At 35.8% G+C, this 15,542-nt stretch overlaps 1 protein-coding gene across 6 annotated transcripts in view; it reads right to left on the bottom strand.

Annotated features, from left to right (window-relative positions):
* Positions 1 to 15,542, bottom strand: part of CLOCK (clock circadian regulator) — a 125,661-nt gene that overhangs the window by 74,279 nt on the left and 35,840 nt on the right. For 3 of the 6 annotated variants that reach the window (XM_019469555.2, XM_019469547.2, XM_019469563.2), the window contains exon 3: positions 11,779 to 11,870. The exons of 2 other annotated variants lie outside the window; for them this stretch is intronic. The gene's annotated coding sequence lies outside the window, so the exon portion shown is untranslated. Of the gene's footprint in view, positions 1 to 10,313; positions 10,333 to 11,778; positions 11,871 to 15,542 lie in introns of those variants that run through there. One more of the 6 variants, XM_053901566.1, reaches the window with a different exon arrangement.

Genomic DNA, 15,542 nt, shown 5'->3' with positions numbered 1-15,542 from the left:
AAAACGCTTCCTGAAGTGCAAGGCCCTGGACAGTGTATAACCCCCTTTTCTTTAATTTTTTTTAATGGTTATTTATTTTGAAAGAAAGAGAGTACACGCGAACAGGGAAGGGGCAGAGAGAGGGGGAGACAGGCTCTCCAAAGCAGGCTCCAGGCTCTGAGTTGTCATCACAGAGCTGATGCGGGGCTTGAATGCATGAACCATGAAATCACAGACATTTAACTGACTGAGCCACCCAGGCACCTCTGACCCCTTTATAATATAGTTCTCACAGGTGCAGGACACATAACAAGCTATTAAAACACATAAAAGACAGAAACCTAGCCAAAATGACGAAATGGAAGAATTCTCCTCAAAAATTCCAGGAAGAAATGACAGCCAGAGAATGGCTCAAAACAGATAGAAACAATATATGTGAACAAGAATTTAGAATAAAAGTCATAAGACTAATAGCCAGGCTTGAAAAAACCATAGAAGACAGGGGAGAATCGAGGCAGAGATCAAAGACCTAAGAAATAGTTCCGATGAATTAAGAAACACTATATGTGAGATGCAAAATAAACTAGATACAATGACAGCGAGGATGGAAGAAGCAGAAGAGAAAATAGGTAAGACAGAAGATAAAATTATGGAAAATAATGAAACTGAAAAAAAGAGGGAAAGGAAATTACTACACCACGAGGGGAGATTTAGAGACCTAAGTGATTTAATGAAACCTAATAATATCTGTATCATAGAAGTTCCAGAAGAAGAAAACAGAAAGGGGCAGAAGGTTTATTTGAACAAATTATACCTGAGAACATCCCTAATCTGGGGAAGGAAACAGATATCCAAATCCAGGAGGCACAGAGAACTCCCTTCAAAATCAACAAAACAGGTCAACACCATGACATATCATAGTGAAACTGGCAAAATGGAAAGATAAAGAGAGAATTATGAAAACAGATGAGACAAACAAGCCTTAACCTACAAGGGTAGACACATAAAGGTAGTTAGCAGACCTGACCACTGAAATTTGGGAGGCCAGAAGAGAGTGGCAGGAAATATTCAATGTGCTGAATAGGAAAAATATGCAGCCAAGAATCTTTTAACGGCAGGGCTGTCATTCAGAATAGAAGGAGAGATAAAGGCCATCCCAGACAAACAAAAACTAAAGGAGTTCATGACCACTAGTGGAAAGCAGCAAAAGGACCAGAGATATCACCACAAGCACAAAACCTACAGATAACACAATGACACTAAATCCATACCTTTCAATAATCACTCTGAATGTAAATGAACTAAATGCCCCAATCAAAAGACCTAGGGTATCAGAATGAATAAAAAAACAAGATCCATCTGTATGCTGACTACAAAAGACTCATTTTAGACATGAGGACACCTGCAGATTGAAAGTGAGGGGATGGAGAACCAACTATCATGCTACTGGAGGGCAAAAGAAAGCTAGAGTACCCATACTTGTATCAGACAAATTAGATTTTAAAACAAAGTCTGTAACAAGAGATGAAGAAGGGCAGTGTATCATAATTAAGGGGTCTATCCATCAAGAAGAGCTAGCGATTGTAAATGCTCATGCCCACAAGAAGGAAGAACACAAATACATAAATCAGTTATTCACAAACATAAATAAATGTATAGATAATAACTGTGATTATGGGGGGGGCATTAATACTCCTCTTATAGCAATGGACAGATCATCTAGGCAGAAAATCAATAAGGAAACAACAGCTCTTAATGACACATTGGACCAGATGGACTTAACAGATATATTCAGAACTTTTCATCCAAAAGCAGAATACTCATTCTTGAGTGCACTTGGAACATTCTCCAAAACAGATCACATACTGGGCCACAAAATAGCCCTCTATAAATATAAAAGGTTGAGATCATTCCATCCATATTTTCAGATCACAACACTATGAAACTTGAAATCACAAGAAAAAATTTGGAAAGTTCCCAAATACGTGGAGGTTAAAGAACATCCTACTAAAGAATGAATGGGTCAACCAGGCAATTAAAGAAGAAATTTAAAAATACACGGAAGCAAATGAAAATGAAAACACAAGAGTCCAAACACTTTGGGACACAGCAAAGGCAGTCCTAAGAGGAAAGTACACTGCAATTTAAGCCTATCTCAAGAAGCAAAAGTCCCAAATACATAACCTAACCTCACACCTGGAGGAACTTGGCAGCACCAAAGAAAGCACAAACCCAGCAGAAGACGACAAATAATAAAGAGTAGAGCAGAAATGAACATAAAATCCAAAAAAAAACCAAAAACACCAGTAGAACAGATCAATGAATCTAAGAGCTGGTTTTCTGAAAGAATAAACAAAACTGACAAACCCCTAGCCAGATTTCCCAAAAAGAAAAGAGAGAGGACCCAAATAGATAAAATCACGATTGAAAGAGGAGAGATCACAACCAACACCATATTATTAGAGAATTATTAGAGAACCAACACCAACAATTATTAGAGAATACTATGAAAAATTAGATGCCAACAAACTGGACAATCTGGGAGAAATGGATAAATTCCTAGACACTCACTCACATAGTACCAAAACTCAAGTAAAAAGAAATGAAAAAATCTGAACAGACCTATAACTAGAAGAAATTGATTCAGTTATCAAAAATCTCCCAACAAATAAGAGTCCTGGGCCAGTTGGCTAGGGGAATTCCACCATTTAAAGCAGAGTTAAAGCAGAGTTAATTCCTATTCTTTTCAAGCTGTTGCAAAAACAAAATGAAAGGAAAGCTTCCAGACTCATTCTATAAAGCCAGCATTACCTTGATTGCCAAACCAGACAAAGACCCCACTGAAAAGGAGAATAAAGGCCAATATCCCTGATGAACATGGATGCAAAAATCCTCAACAAGATACTAGCAAATCGAATTCAACAGTATATTAAAAGAATTATTCACCATGATCAAGTAGGATTCATTCCTGGGCTGCAGGGCTGGTTCAATACTCGCAAATCAATCAACATGATACATCACATTAACAGAAGAAAGGATAAGAACCATATGATCCTGTCAATAGATGCAGAGAAAGCATTTGACAAAATACAGCTTCCTTTCTTAATAAAAACCCTCAAGAAAGTCAGGTTAGAAGGAACATACCTTAACATCAGAAAAGCCATATATGAAAGGCCCACAGCTAATATCATCCTCAATGGGGAAAAACTGACAGCTTTCCCCCTGAGATCAGGAACACGACAGGGATGTCCACTCTCACTACTCTTGTTTAACATACTTAGAAGTCGCAGCCTCAGCAATCAGACAACAAAACAAAATAAAAGCCATGCAAATTGGCAAAGTAGAAGTCAAACTTTCACTCTTCGCAGATGACAAGATACTCTACATGGAAAACCTGAAAGACTTCACCAAAAAGTTGCTAAAGCTGATACATGAATTCAGCAAAGTCACAAGATATAAAATCAATGTACAGAAATCGGCTGCATTTCTACAACCAATAATGAAGCAACAGAAAGAGATATCAAGAAATTGATCCCATTTACAACTATACCAACAACCATAAAATACCTAGGAAGAAACCGAACCAAAGATGTGAAAAATCTGTATGCTAAACACTCTAGAAAACTTATGAAAGAAATTGAAGAAGATATAAAGAAATGGAAAAACATTCCGTGCTCATGGGTTGGAAAAATAAATATTGTTAAAATGTCAATACTACCCAAAGCAATCTACAGATTCAATGCAATGCCAATCAAAATAGCACCAGCATTTTTCACAGAGCTAGAACAATCCTAAAATTTGTATAGAACCACAAAAGACCCTGAATAGCCAAAGTAATGTTGAAAAAGGAAACCAAAGTCGGAGGCATCACAACCCCAGACTTTAGCCTCTACTACAAAACTGTAATCATCAAGACAGTATGGTACTGGCACAAAAACAGATACATAGACCAATGGAATAGAAGAGAGAACCCAAACATGGACCCACACATATATGGCCAACTAATCTTTGACAAAGCAGGAAAGAGTATCCAATGGAAAAAAGGCAGTCTCTTTAGCAAATGGTGCTGGGAGAACTGGACAGCAACATGTAGAATGAAACTACACGACTTTCTTAAACTATACACAAAAATGAATTCAAAATGGATGAAAGACCCGAATGTGAGGCAGGAAACCATCAAAATCCTACAGGAAATAACAGGCAGTAACCACTTCGACCTCGGCTGCAGCAACTTCTCACTTGACATGTCTCCAACATCAAGGGAAATAAAAGCAAAAATGAACTACTGAGACCTCATCAAGATAAAAAGCTTCTGCACAGCAAAAGAAACAATCAACAAAACTAAAAGGCAACCAACAGGATGGGAGAAGATATTTGCAAATGGCATACAAGATAAAGGGTTAGTATCCAAAATCTATAAGGAACTCAATACCCGAAAAACAAATAATCCAGTGAAGAAATGGGCAGAACACATGAAGAGACACAAAGACATCCAGATGGCAAACAGACACATGAAAAAAGATGCTCACCATTGCTCATCATCAGGGAAATACAAAGCAAAACCACAATGAGATACCACCTCACACCGGTCAGAGTGGCTAAAATCAACAACTCAGAAAACTACAGATGCTGGCGAGTATGTGGAGAAAAGGGAAACCTCTTGCACTGTTGGTGGGAATGCAAACTGGTGCTCTGGAAAACAGTGTGGAGGTTCCTCAAAAAGTTAAAAATAGAATTACTCTATGATCCAGCAATAGCACTACTAGGAATTTATCCGAAGAATACAGGAGTGCTGATTCATAGAGGCACATGTGCCCCAATGTTTATAGCAGTGCTATCAACAATAGCCAAATTATGGAAAGAGCCTAAATGTCCATCAACTGATGAATGGATAAAGATGTAGTTTACATATACAATGGAATACTACTCGGCGATGAAAAAGAATGAAATCTTGCCATTTTCAACAACATGAATGGAACTGGAGGGTATTATATGCTAAGAGAAAGACAGATATCATATATTTTCACTCATATGTGGAATTTGAGAAACTTAACAGATGACCATGGGGGAAGGAAGGAAATATAAGATACAAACAGAGAAGGAGGCAAACCATTAAGAGACTATTAAACACAGACAACAAACTGAGAGTTGATGAGGGGTAGGGGGTTGGGGAGGTGAAAAAATGGGTGATGGCACTGAGGAAGGCACTTCTTGGAATGAGCACTGGGGGTTGTATGTAAGGGATGAATCACAGGAATCTATTCCTGAAGCCGACTACACAGTATGTTAGCTAACTTGACAATTTAAAACAAAATACATATATACGTATACACACACACACACACACACACACACACGTATCTCAGATGATGCCAGTGCTGGTGCAGACCACCAGCACTGGCATCATCTGAGGCCTTGTTAAAAACCCCAGTCCTACTGAACCAGAATCTACATTTAACAAGGTCCCCATGTGATCTGTATGACCATTTGAATGTGAGAAATAACAGACCAGAGCAAAAGAAGAGGTAGTATGTGAAAGGATTCTAAGCTACAAGAATAGCAACTTGCAAAGGCACAGGCCTTGAGGGAGCATCATATTTGAGAAACTTAGGAGGTTTAGCATTTTCTTTAAAAAAAAAATTTTTTTTTAAGTTTGTTTATTTTTGAGACAGAGAGAAAGCACAAGTTGGGGAGGGGCAGAGAGAGAGGGGAAGAGAGAAAATCCCAAGCAGGCTCTGTGCTATCAGCACAGAACCTGACACGGGGCTTAAACTCATGAACAGTGAGCTCCTGACCTGAGCCGCAATCAAGAGTCAGACACTTAACTGACTGAGCCACCCAGGTGCCCTCGTTTAATTTTTTTTTTAATGTTTAATGTTTATTTTTATTTTTGAGAGAGACAGAGAGAGAGAAAGAACAGGGGAGGGTCAGAGAGAGAGGGAGACATAGAGTCCAAAGCAGGCTCCAGGCTCTAAGCTGTCAGCACAGAGCCCAATATAGAGTTCAAACTCACAAACCATGAGATCGTGACCTGAGCCAAAGTCAGACACTCAACCGACTAAGCAAGCCACCCAGGTGTTGCATTTTAGCATTTTATTTAGAAAAAATTTGGTCATGTTACAACTTAAAGTTTTAATTACTAGAGCATAAAATGAGAGTAAGAGTGAGTAGAAGGGTGAAGGCAAGTGAAGTGGAAAAAAGCCTTATTATAAAGGGTCTCTTACCCACGTTGAAGGAATTAAGGTTCACTACTTTAAAATGAAATTGTTAGCCTAAAGTTTGTCACCCTATATTCTATAGGTTTTCTGAAGTGTAAGGCAGAATTTATTTACACAAAATACGTACATCCTATTGTCATGAGTTAAATATTTATTAATGCTAATAAATCCCCAGTTTTGAGACATGAAAAATTATACTTTAAGTATTATACATCTTATCTAAAATTGAGAAAATAGTGCAAATGAATGTGTAACACTAAGTGAAAAGAGATTAAAGATGCTCTAAGAACATGGGATTCTAAAATATTCTATCACTGTTTTCAAATGTATAGTCATGAAAGAGCAAGTGAATAATCCTTGATAAATGATGTTGTGCCTCTGTGGTTATGGCTATAGAAATGAGACTATGAAGGGCTAAGAATTCTTAAAAGAAAATGAATAGGGAGTCAGAAGTAAAAGTAAAAGGAACTAGCACTAGATAAAATACCAGTTTTAAGTGTCTGGGTGAACATCAGGAGATGAAACGTGGAATTACCGAATTCTGGAGTTAGAAAAGACTTCAAAGATGACCTAACTACAACCCTCTGGTCTAAGAGACATACCTATCATGGTAATAACAGAGATCAGTTCTATGACTGGAACAAAAAGAACAGTGGAAAGGTAACAGTCATGTTGGGTGAATTAAAAAAGAACAATTTTAAAGTTAAAAGGCCAGATCTGATCCTTTTTTATATGGAACCAAGACTATGCTTCTTTAATTATCAAAAGGTAGAAAATAGGGAAAATTAGAAAAAAAAAAAAAAAAAGACCCCAAGAATTAGGGCTCAGACTATAGGAAGGGTCAACATGATTGAACCCAAAATGGTTTAGAAGATACAAGCTGATGCTTTATTAGGCTATTTTACTAATGTTGGTAACCGTATTCTTCCAAACATTTATTGTGCTAAGTGAACAAATTAAGACTGTATCTTTAACAGTCTAGTCCAAGATCTTTTGTCTACTTTTCTAGCCAAGTGACATACTATATTTAAGGAAAAGGTAAGGAAGAAGTGAAATAGGTGGAACGAAGTACTCTAGAGCCAACTGGGTAAAAATTCCCTCTAACTTCTTTAAATAAAGTGTCAAATTAATTCAAAACAAAGTAATGGTGGAACAGCCAAAAGGTCCTATCTGGGGACTACCCTAGGCCTCACATTTTCAGTACAAAAAAAACCATCCAGAGTCACACCTGCACATGCTATGGATTCTAAATGATTCATGCTATGGATCCTAAAATGATTCTGTTTTAGGAGATATGCTGTGTCCCTACACACAGCAAGGAATTTCAAGTGCATAATCTAATACAGATCAAATTTTATTATTAAAAGTCTTCTTTCTTAAATATTGACATTCCTAGGCCAGCATAGTATGCAATAATGTGTCTTTGAAAGGATCAGTTACAGTTTCTGGGATTCAAAGTTCACAAATTAAATTACCAAGATCAAGTTACATGTAGGAATCAAATGCTCCTTTACATAAGCAACTTGAGCTCAACGTCATTCAGCAATAGGACTTCCCAGCTCTCCAGTGTTATTATTACTTTATGATGACAGAGGGCAAGGATGGCATAAGTCTTTTATAAATATCAGTTTAAAAACAAGCTTTACAAATATTTATGAAATGGGGAGACATTAAGAACTAAGAAATTTTATAAAACATTCAAAGTCTGCCAAATACAGAAGCAGATATGTTTTTAATTCAGCATGCAACATTAAATATAATTAACAGAAAATCTCAGAGCCTGGAAATCTTTGGAAAAGAACCCTTATACATGAAACAACACATTCTGTATTAAAAATAAACTGTGCAGTATCTAATGACATGATTCTAGTCCTCTGAATCGCAGTTGCTGTCACCCTCAAGGCTTTCCATTCCTACATCACGAATTTCTCCCTTAAAAAATGGATTTTTCTGATCAACATCTTAGTATTTTACCCTAAAAACAAAACAAAAGCAACCCCTGACCCACCAACCCCTTCAGGTACTGCCCTCCTTTTCTGCTCCCTTTCACAGGAAAACTGCATGGCAGGGTACATTTGCTGTTTGAACATCTTTAATTCCCTTCTCTCCCTTACTTTAAAATGTAGTGTTTATTTTCACCAGTGTATACATGTTCAAAGTCTAAAGTGCCCACCTAGTTTTACAAGACTTACTAAAAAATTGGAAGTCCTCTGTTCTCTGATCCCCCAATTCCCACTTCCCACCACTTTCACCCCTTGAACTGTCTCTGCAGGCGGTTAACTCTCTGATATCCTTTATTTTGCTACTTCTTGATTCCTTCTGTTTTAGGTAGTTTGTCTATACGCTCCCAACTTATTCAAGCTGTCCCAATGTAATTATTAAAAGTGTCTCCTTTTGCTCTCAAGAGAGTCTTTATTAGGCATCATCTACTGAATTCCACTAAGAAAAATTTAATTCTTTTTGACTCCCCATCCTTACCTCATTTACATGCACACTTGCCCAAATTCCCAATATCATACTTTTGGCTAGGTGGTTATATTCAGAGTTAACATTATTATGACTCTGTAAATGCAATTCACAACTGAGCCATACAGCATACTACAATTACTTCCCCTTTCTAAATAATTTTCCCTGGAGTTAATAATTGTTTTATTGTTGACTTACTTTCCTATATACCTATCACCAATTCAGCCCCAAACTCTTTCCTGTCTAAATCTCCTAACATCTTCAAACACATTACACATTCTACCAACATAATCTCAAAGCTATTTACCTTGGTGCCCTTTGACCTATTCCTGTTGGGACTAGATGCTCTCTACAACCAGCAATCATCTTGGGATCATTATACATAATCTTCCTGGTGATTTTCTGGGTCTCTACTAAAGGTGCATTTTCTGTTTCTTATATCCTATGCTTTCATCTTTTTTAGTTTACTTATTTTGTTGAGTACCTCCAAATATAACACCCCAAGAAAGGCGTCATGGCAGATAAGCAGTTTAGAAATCACAAGTCTGAAACTGTCATCAATCATAGTTAATCAATAGTTTAGCTACATACTGAATACTGGGTTGGAAATAAGTTTTCCCTGAGACTTACGAGAAGGCTCCATTGTCTTCTAGTTTCCAGAGTATTCTCAAGAAGCCCAAAGCCATTCTGATTATTGATCTTTACATCTGACCTACTTCTCTTACTCTGGAAGCTCCTCTATGTTTTACATTTTAACAGCGATATGTCCTATTTTGGACTTATTTCCACATCCATAGTGGTCACAGTATAGGATCTTTCTACTTAGAAACTTATGTCCTCTAATTCTGGACAGTTTTGTTCAATCATTCTCAATTCTTTATTTCTCCTATTTCTCTCTTTTCTCCCTTTCCATAACTCCCATTATTTCAACATTAGAGATTCTGACAGTTGCTCCAATTTTATATTTTTCTCTCCCATTTTAACTTTGTTTTACTCTCGATATATTAGCTTTATTTTTCCACTCTTGAGTTCTTCATTTCTAATTTGTTTTTCTTTCATGTTTCACAAATTTAGCATCTCCCTTCCAACTTCTCTGAAACCATTAGGTAATAATTTTGTTTTTGTTTCAGTTTTTTACCTGCTGTAAGTGGGGTAAATTTTACCTACCTGGTCTCCATTTCCCCTAACTTGGTAAGTTCTTTTGGCATGGTCTTTGGCTCTCACATAACAGGTTTTCCCATAATGCTTAGAGATCTCTGGGAACCAAATCATTTAAGAGTGGGGTCTAAAAAGATCACTGAAATTCTTTGTGATAGGTCTTACTGACTATGAACTTTAGCAGAGGTATCAGGTTGGAATATTTCTTTGGGGAAATTCTTTTAAGTCAGTATCTTCAGCTCTTTTCTCTTAGGCTGGTTACAATTTCCAGAGAAAAATCTTCTAAACTACTGACTGAAAAATTATAAAAATCTGGTAGCCTACGTTCTTAATCCCTCTATTTTCAACATGGTACTCCCATTCTCAACCATGTTTGCTGCATCTCAATTTTATCCTTGCTAGAAAATAGATCTCTAGTCTTCTGCTAAGATAAGGAAGGGGTAGATGCTTGGTACTCCAAGGTCAAGAAAAGGGTTTATGGAGTATAATCACCTCTTAGACAGACTGGCAACATATCGGCTTCTTTTTACTTCCACTCGTATTTCTATTTGCAGAAGTAAAGAGCGCTGTCCATTCCTGACATTTTAGAGGCTCTATAGTGCTGTTAAGTTTAGTCTCAGCATTCTCACAGCTGGCTCAGGGTTCTAGGGTCTGTAAGAGAGATACCAGACTTTCTTTTGCTTTTCAGGCTCCAAATTTTTTTTGCATTTGTTTCCTGTCCCCTTCTGTTTGCTCTTGTGAAGTTAGGCCTTTTGTTTTAAAGGAAGAAAAAAAAAAACCATCCCTTTACTTTAGCTTTAATGGAGTTTCAAGGGAAAAAAAAACCAGGAATTTAATTGCATTTCTTTTGCCATCTTTAACTGGAAATTCCCCCATTTCTTCTTCATCAATTTTAATCAGGCTTTCACCCTCACCACTCCTACTGAGATTGTTCACTCTTATTAGAGGTTAAAGGACATTCATGCTGCCAAATGCAATAATGGTTGCTCTGGTCTACTCTCTATTTTACCTCATAGTAGCATATGATGTAACTAATCACTTCTACATTTATTAAATACTTTTCTCTTTTTGCCTTCTGCAACAGAACACTTTCCTGATTTCTCACTCATCTCACTGGTTGTTCCTTCTCCTCTAACACTGGCACGTCCCAAGGATAAATCCTTCTCAATCTATGTACACTTCCTATATAATTTCATCTAGACATATGCCTTTAAGTATTTCTCTGTGCCAATAACTCCCAAATCCACACCCTTAGACATGATTCTTAACTTCAGAGTCTTATATCCAGCTACCTTTTTGATATTTCTACAGCATTTACAGGTGTCTAAAATATTATACAGCAAAACAGAACACTTGACTTTCTCTGTAAATTTGCTCCTTGCCAAGATTTCTTCTCGAACCTCAATTCCATATACTCTTCCCCTCGTTTATTATACTCCAGTCACATTTTCTCTTTCCGTTCCTCAAGCATTCTATGGTCATTTTGGTTTCACTGCTTGTAAATCTCCTTTCTCAGATCTTCACAAGGCTGGCACATTCTTGCCATTCATATCTTAACTGAAATGTTCTTCTTCAGTGAGGGCTTTCAAATATTTATGTCTTTCAATAATGAAAGCAGTCACCAGTCTCTGTAACACATTATTTATTTTAATTCTGTGCATTGAACTAACGACAAATGTTTCACTGGTTTATTTGTCCTCCCTCTCTTTAGAATGCAACCATAATGAGAGCAGGGACAGCTTCTGTCTTGTTTATCACTGCATTCTCAGTATCTAAAACAGTATCTAAATATAGTGGATACAATACATGTTTTGAAATAAAGTAATATAAATAGGAAAAATTTTTTAATAAAACATTCCTCAAATTAGTGTGTCAAAACAGTTTATGGATTAATTTATATATTTTGCTGGAAAAATGTCAATCCAAAGTATATTCTAAGATACAACCTTCTCATTACCTTTTGTGTTTTTTGGATCTTTTAAATTGCTTCTTCAGAAAACTATAGGTTCAATGTCTTCTTCTATATGGCTGACCATCAGTCTCAGAATTCTGTTTAAACAACAAAAAAATTATTTATTAGATTTACTTAACTTATAGAAGTTTTCATGAAAAAGTTTTACATAAAATTTAGAACTTAAGTCACAAAAAGTGTACATAACAAATGTTAAACTCCACAAATTGTTTTTAAAAAAATTAAAAATAAAGACTAAAAATAACAATTCTAGTACAGAAGTTAAAAGACAAAAGTATAAAAATAACTATAACTACAAAAATGGATTCATAAGATATACAATAAAAAGATGATATTTGTGATGTTGATAACAAAGTGTAGAAGGGAGAGAGAAGTGAAAGAATAGATTTCTGAAGTGTTATCAGTTTAATATAGATTGTCAAAACTATAAGATGTTTTATATAAGACCCATGGTTAAGCAAAAAGAAAATACCTAGAGAAGAGACACAAAAGGAAAAGAGAAAGGAATCAAAACACAAACTCTAAGACAGTCAACAAATAAGAAAATGGACACAGTAAGTCTTCTGTATCAGTAATTACTTTAAATGTAGATGAACTAAAGTCAGAAATCAAAGACAGAGTCGATACATTTATCAGAAAAAGTAAGATCCAACCATTTGTTGTCTACAACAGACTCACTTTAGATTTAAGGACATACAGAAGATGAGAGTAAAGGTGAAAAGATATTCCATGCAAATATAACCAAAAGAGAGCAGGAGTGGCCATACTTATATCAAACAAAATAGATTTTAAGTCAAAAACTAACAAGAGGCATAAAAGGATGTTATATAATGATGAAAGGGTCAGGTCATCAGGAAGATGTAACAATTACATATACATTCAACACCAGTGCACCCAAATATTTGAAGCAAACAAAGATGGAACTAAGGAAAGAAACAGATAGCAACACAGTAACAGATTTCAATACTCCAGTATCAAAAAGGATAAAACATCCAGACAGAATATCAATACGAAACAGACAACTTGAATAAAACTCCAGAGTAAATCAACTTGACAGACATACACAGAACATTCCACCCAATAGCAAAAGAATACACATTCTTCTCAACTGTACATGGAATATTCTCCAGGACAGATCACATATTAGATCACAAAATAAGTCATAATAACTTAAGAAGACTAAAATCATACCAACTATCTTTTCTGCCCACAATGGAATAAACTTTGATAACACAAAGAAAACTGGAAAATTCAAATGTATGAAAATTAAACAATAAATGGATCAAAGAAGAAATCAAAAGGGAAATTAGAAAATACCTAGAACAAACAAAAACATAACATATCAAAACTTATGGGATGTAGCAAAAGCAATACTAGGAGGGAAGTTTACAAGGTAAATACTACATTAAGAAAAGAAAAAAAAATCTCAAAAACAAACCCTAACTTTACACTGCAAGGAACCAGAAAAAGAAAAAATAAGCCCAAAGTCAGCAGAAGGAAATAAAAATCTCAAATAGATGTAAACAAAACAGAGGACAGAGAAACAATAGGAAAAAATATAAAAAGGAATTTTTAGAAAAGGTCAACAAAGTGAAAAACCTTCAACTAGACTAAGAAAAAAGGAGAGATAACTCAAAATCAGAAGTGAAAGAGGCAATACTACAACTGACACCACAGAAATACCAACAAATTGGATAACCTAGAAGAAACAGATAAAATTCTTAGAAATACATAACCTACCAAGACTGAATCATGAAGAAGTAGAAAATCTGAACACACCTATAACTAGTGAAGATAGTGAATCAGTAATCAAAAACCTTTCAACAAAGAAAAGCCTAGGACCAAACAGATTCAACAGGGAATTCTACCAAATATGTAACGAAGAATTAGTTAACACCAATCTTTCTCAAACCCTTCCAAAAACTGAAGAGGGAACACACCCAAACTCATTTTATGAAGCCAACATCACCTTCACACCAAAGCCACACAGATCCCACAAGTAAAGAAAACTACAATATCCCTGATGAATACAGATACAAAAATCCTCAACAAAATAATAACAAACCAAATCCAAGAGTATATTAAAAGGATAATACAGCATGACCAAGTGGGATTTATCCCTGGGATGCAAGGTATGTTTCAACATACAAAAATCAATATGATATAGCAAGTCTATAAAACAAAGCATAAAAATCACACAAATATATCAATGAAGAACAATCATTTGACATAATTCAACACTGTTTCGAGACAAAAACACACAACAAACTAGGAACAGATAACAATTTTCTCAAAATAACAAAAGCCATATATGAAAAGTCCACAGCTAACATCATGGTCAACAGTGAAAAACTGAAAGCTTTCCCTTTAAGATGAGGAACAAGGTAATGATGCCCACTTTTATCACCTGTACTCAACATCATACTGCAAGTTCTATCTAGAGTAATTAGGCAAGGAAAAAAAAGACTTATATAAATTGGAAAGTAGGAAGTAAAATTATCCCTGTTCACAGATGACATGATCTTACATGTAGAATAATACCCTAAAGATTCCACAAAAAAGGCACATCAGAACAAATGCCAAAGTTGCAGGACACAAAATTAATACACAAAAATCAGTGACATTTCAATGTAGTAAAAACAAATAATCTGAAAGGGAAATTGAAAAAAAGAAACAGGCTCTGAAAACATTTCCTGGGTATGAATTATAGCTCAGCCCCTTTATTAGCTACAGATCTTAGAATAGTCACTTCATCTCCACATATCATTTTTTCGGAGATAATAGTGATAGGTACACACAGTTGTTCTGAGAATTAAATATGTTACATGTATGGGACAGTACACAGAAAACAGCAATTTTAAATATGACTAGTATTAAAAAATAAATATGATTAGTATTAATAATATTATCAATTAGATGGAAAAGGATCAAAGAGACACAAGAAAGCCAAGAAGAATTAGCTGTCACTAAAATTAAAGGAAAAGAGTGTTTGAGAAGTTAAAAATGTCAATATTGCTGTGCAGACAAGACAATGACTCTAAAATGTCCATTTAATAACAGAGTTTGATACATTTGGTAAAGAAGGTATGAAACAGACACTGAACACTACTTTAAGAGTGAACTTGAAAACCTCCCCTTTTTTAAAAATATAATTTATTGTCAACTGGCTAATGTACAGTGTATACAGTGTGCTCTTGGTTTTGGGGGTAGATTCCTATGATTCACAGCTTACATACAACACCCAATACTCATTCCAACAAGTGTCCTCCTCAACGCCCATCACCCATTTTTCCTCTCTCCCCTGCCCTCCCATCAACCCTCAGACTGTTCTCTGTATTTAAGAGTCTCTTTATAGTTTGTCTCCCTCCCTGTTTGTAATTATTTTTCCCCTTCCCTTCCCCCATGGTCTTCTGTTAAGTTTCTCAAGTTCCATCCACATTGCTACAAATGGCATGATTTCATTCTTTTTCATTGCCAAGTAGTATTCCACTGTACATATAAACCATATCTTCTGCCAACATCTGTTGTTGCCTTATTAATGTTAGCCATTCTGACAGGTGTGAGGGGGTACCTCATTGTGGCTTTGATTTGTATTTCCCTGATGATGAGTGATGTTGAGCATGTTTTCATGTGTCTATTTGCCATCAGGATGTCTTCTTTAGAAACATGTCTATTCATGTCTTCTGCCCATTTCTTCACTGGATGATTATTTGTTTTTCAGGTGTTGAGTTTGGTCAGTTCTTTCATAG

The sequence above is a fragment of the Panthera pardus genome, unplaced genomic scaffold, assembly GCF_024362965.1.
Source record: "Panthera pardus isolate Hobbes unplaced genomic scaffold, ASM2436296v1 HiC_scaffold_13, whole genome shotgun sequence".
Taxonomy (NCBI): domain Eukaryota; kingdom Metazoa; phylum Chordata; class Mammalia; order Carnivora; family Felidae; genus Panthera; species Panthera pardus.
This window is presented reverse-complemented; position numbering and strand designations above follow the sequence as displayed.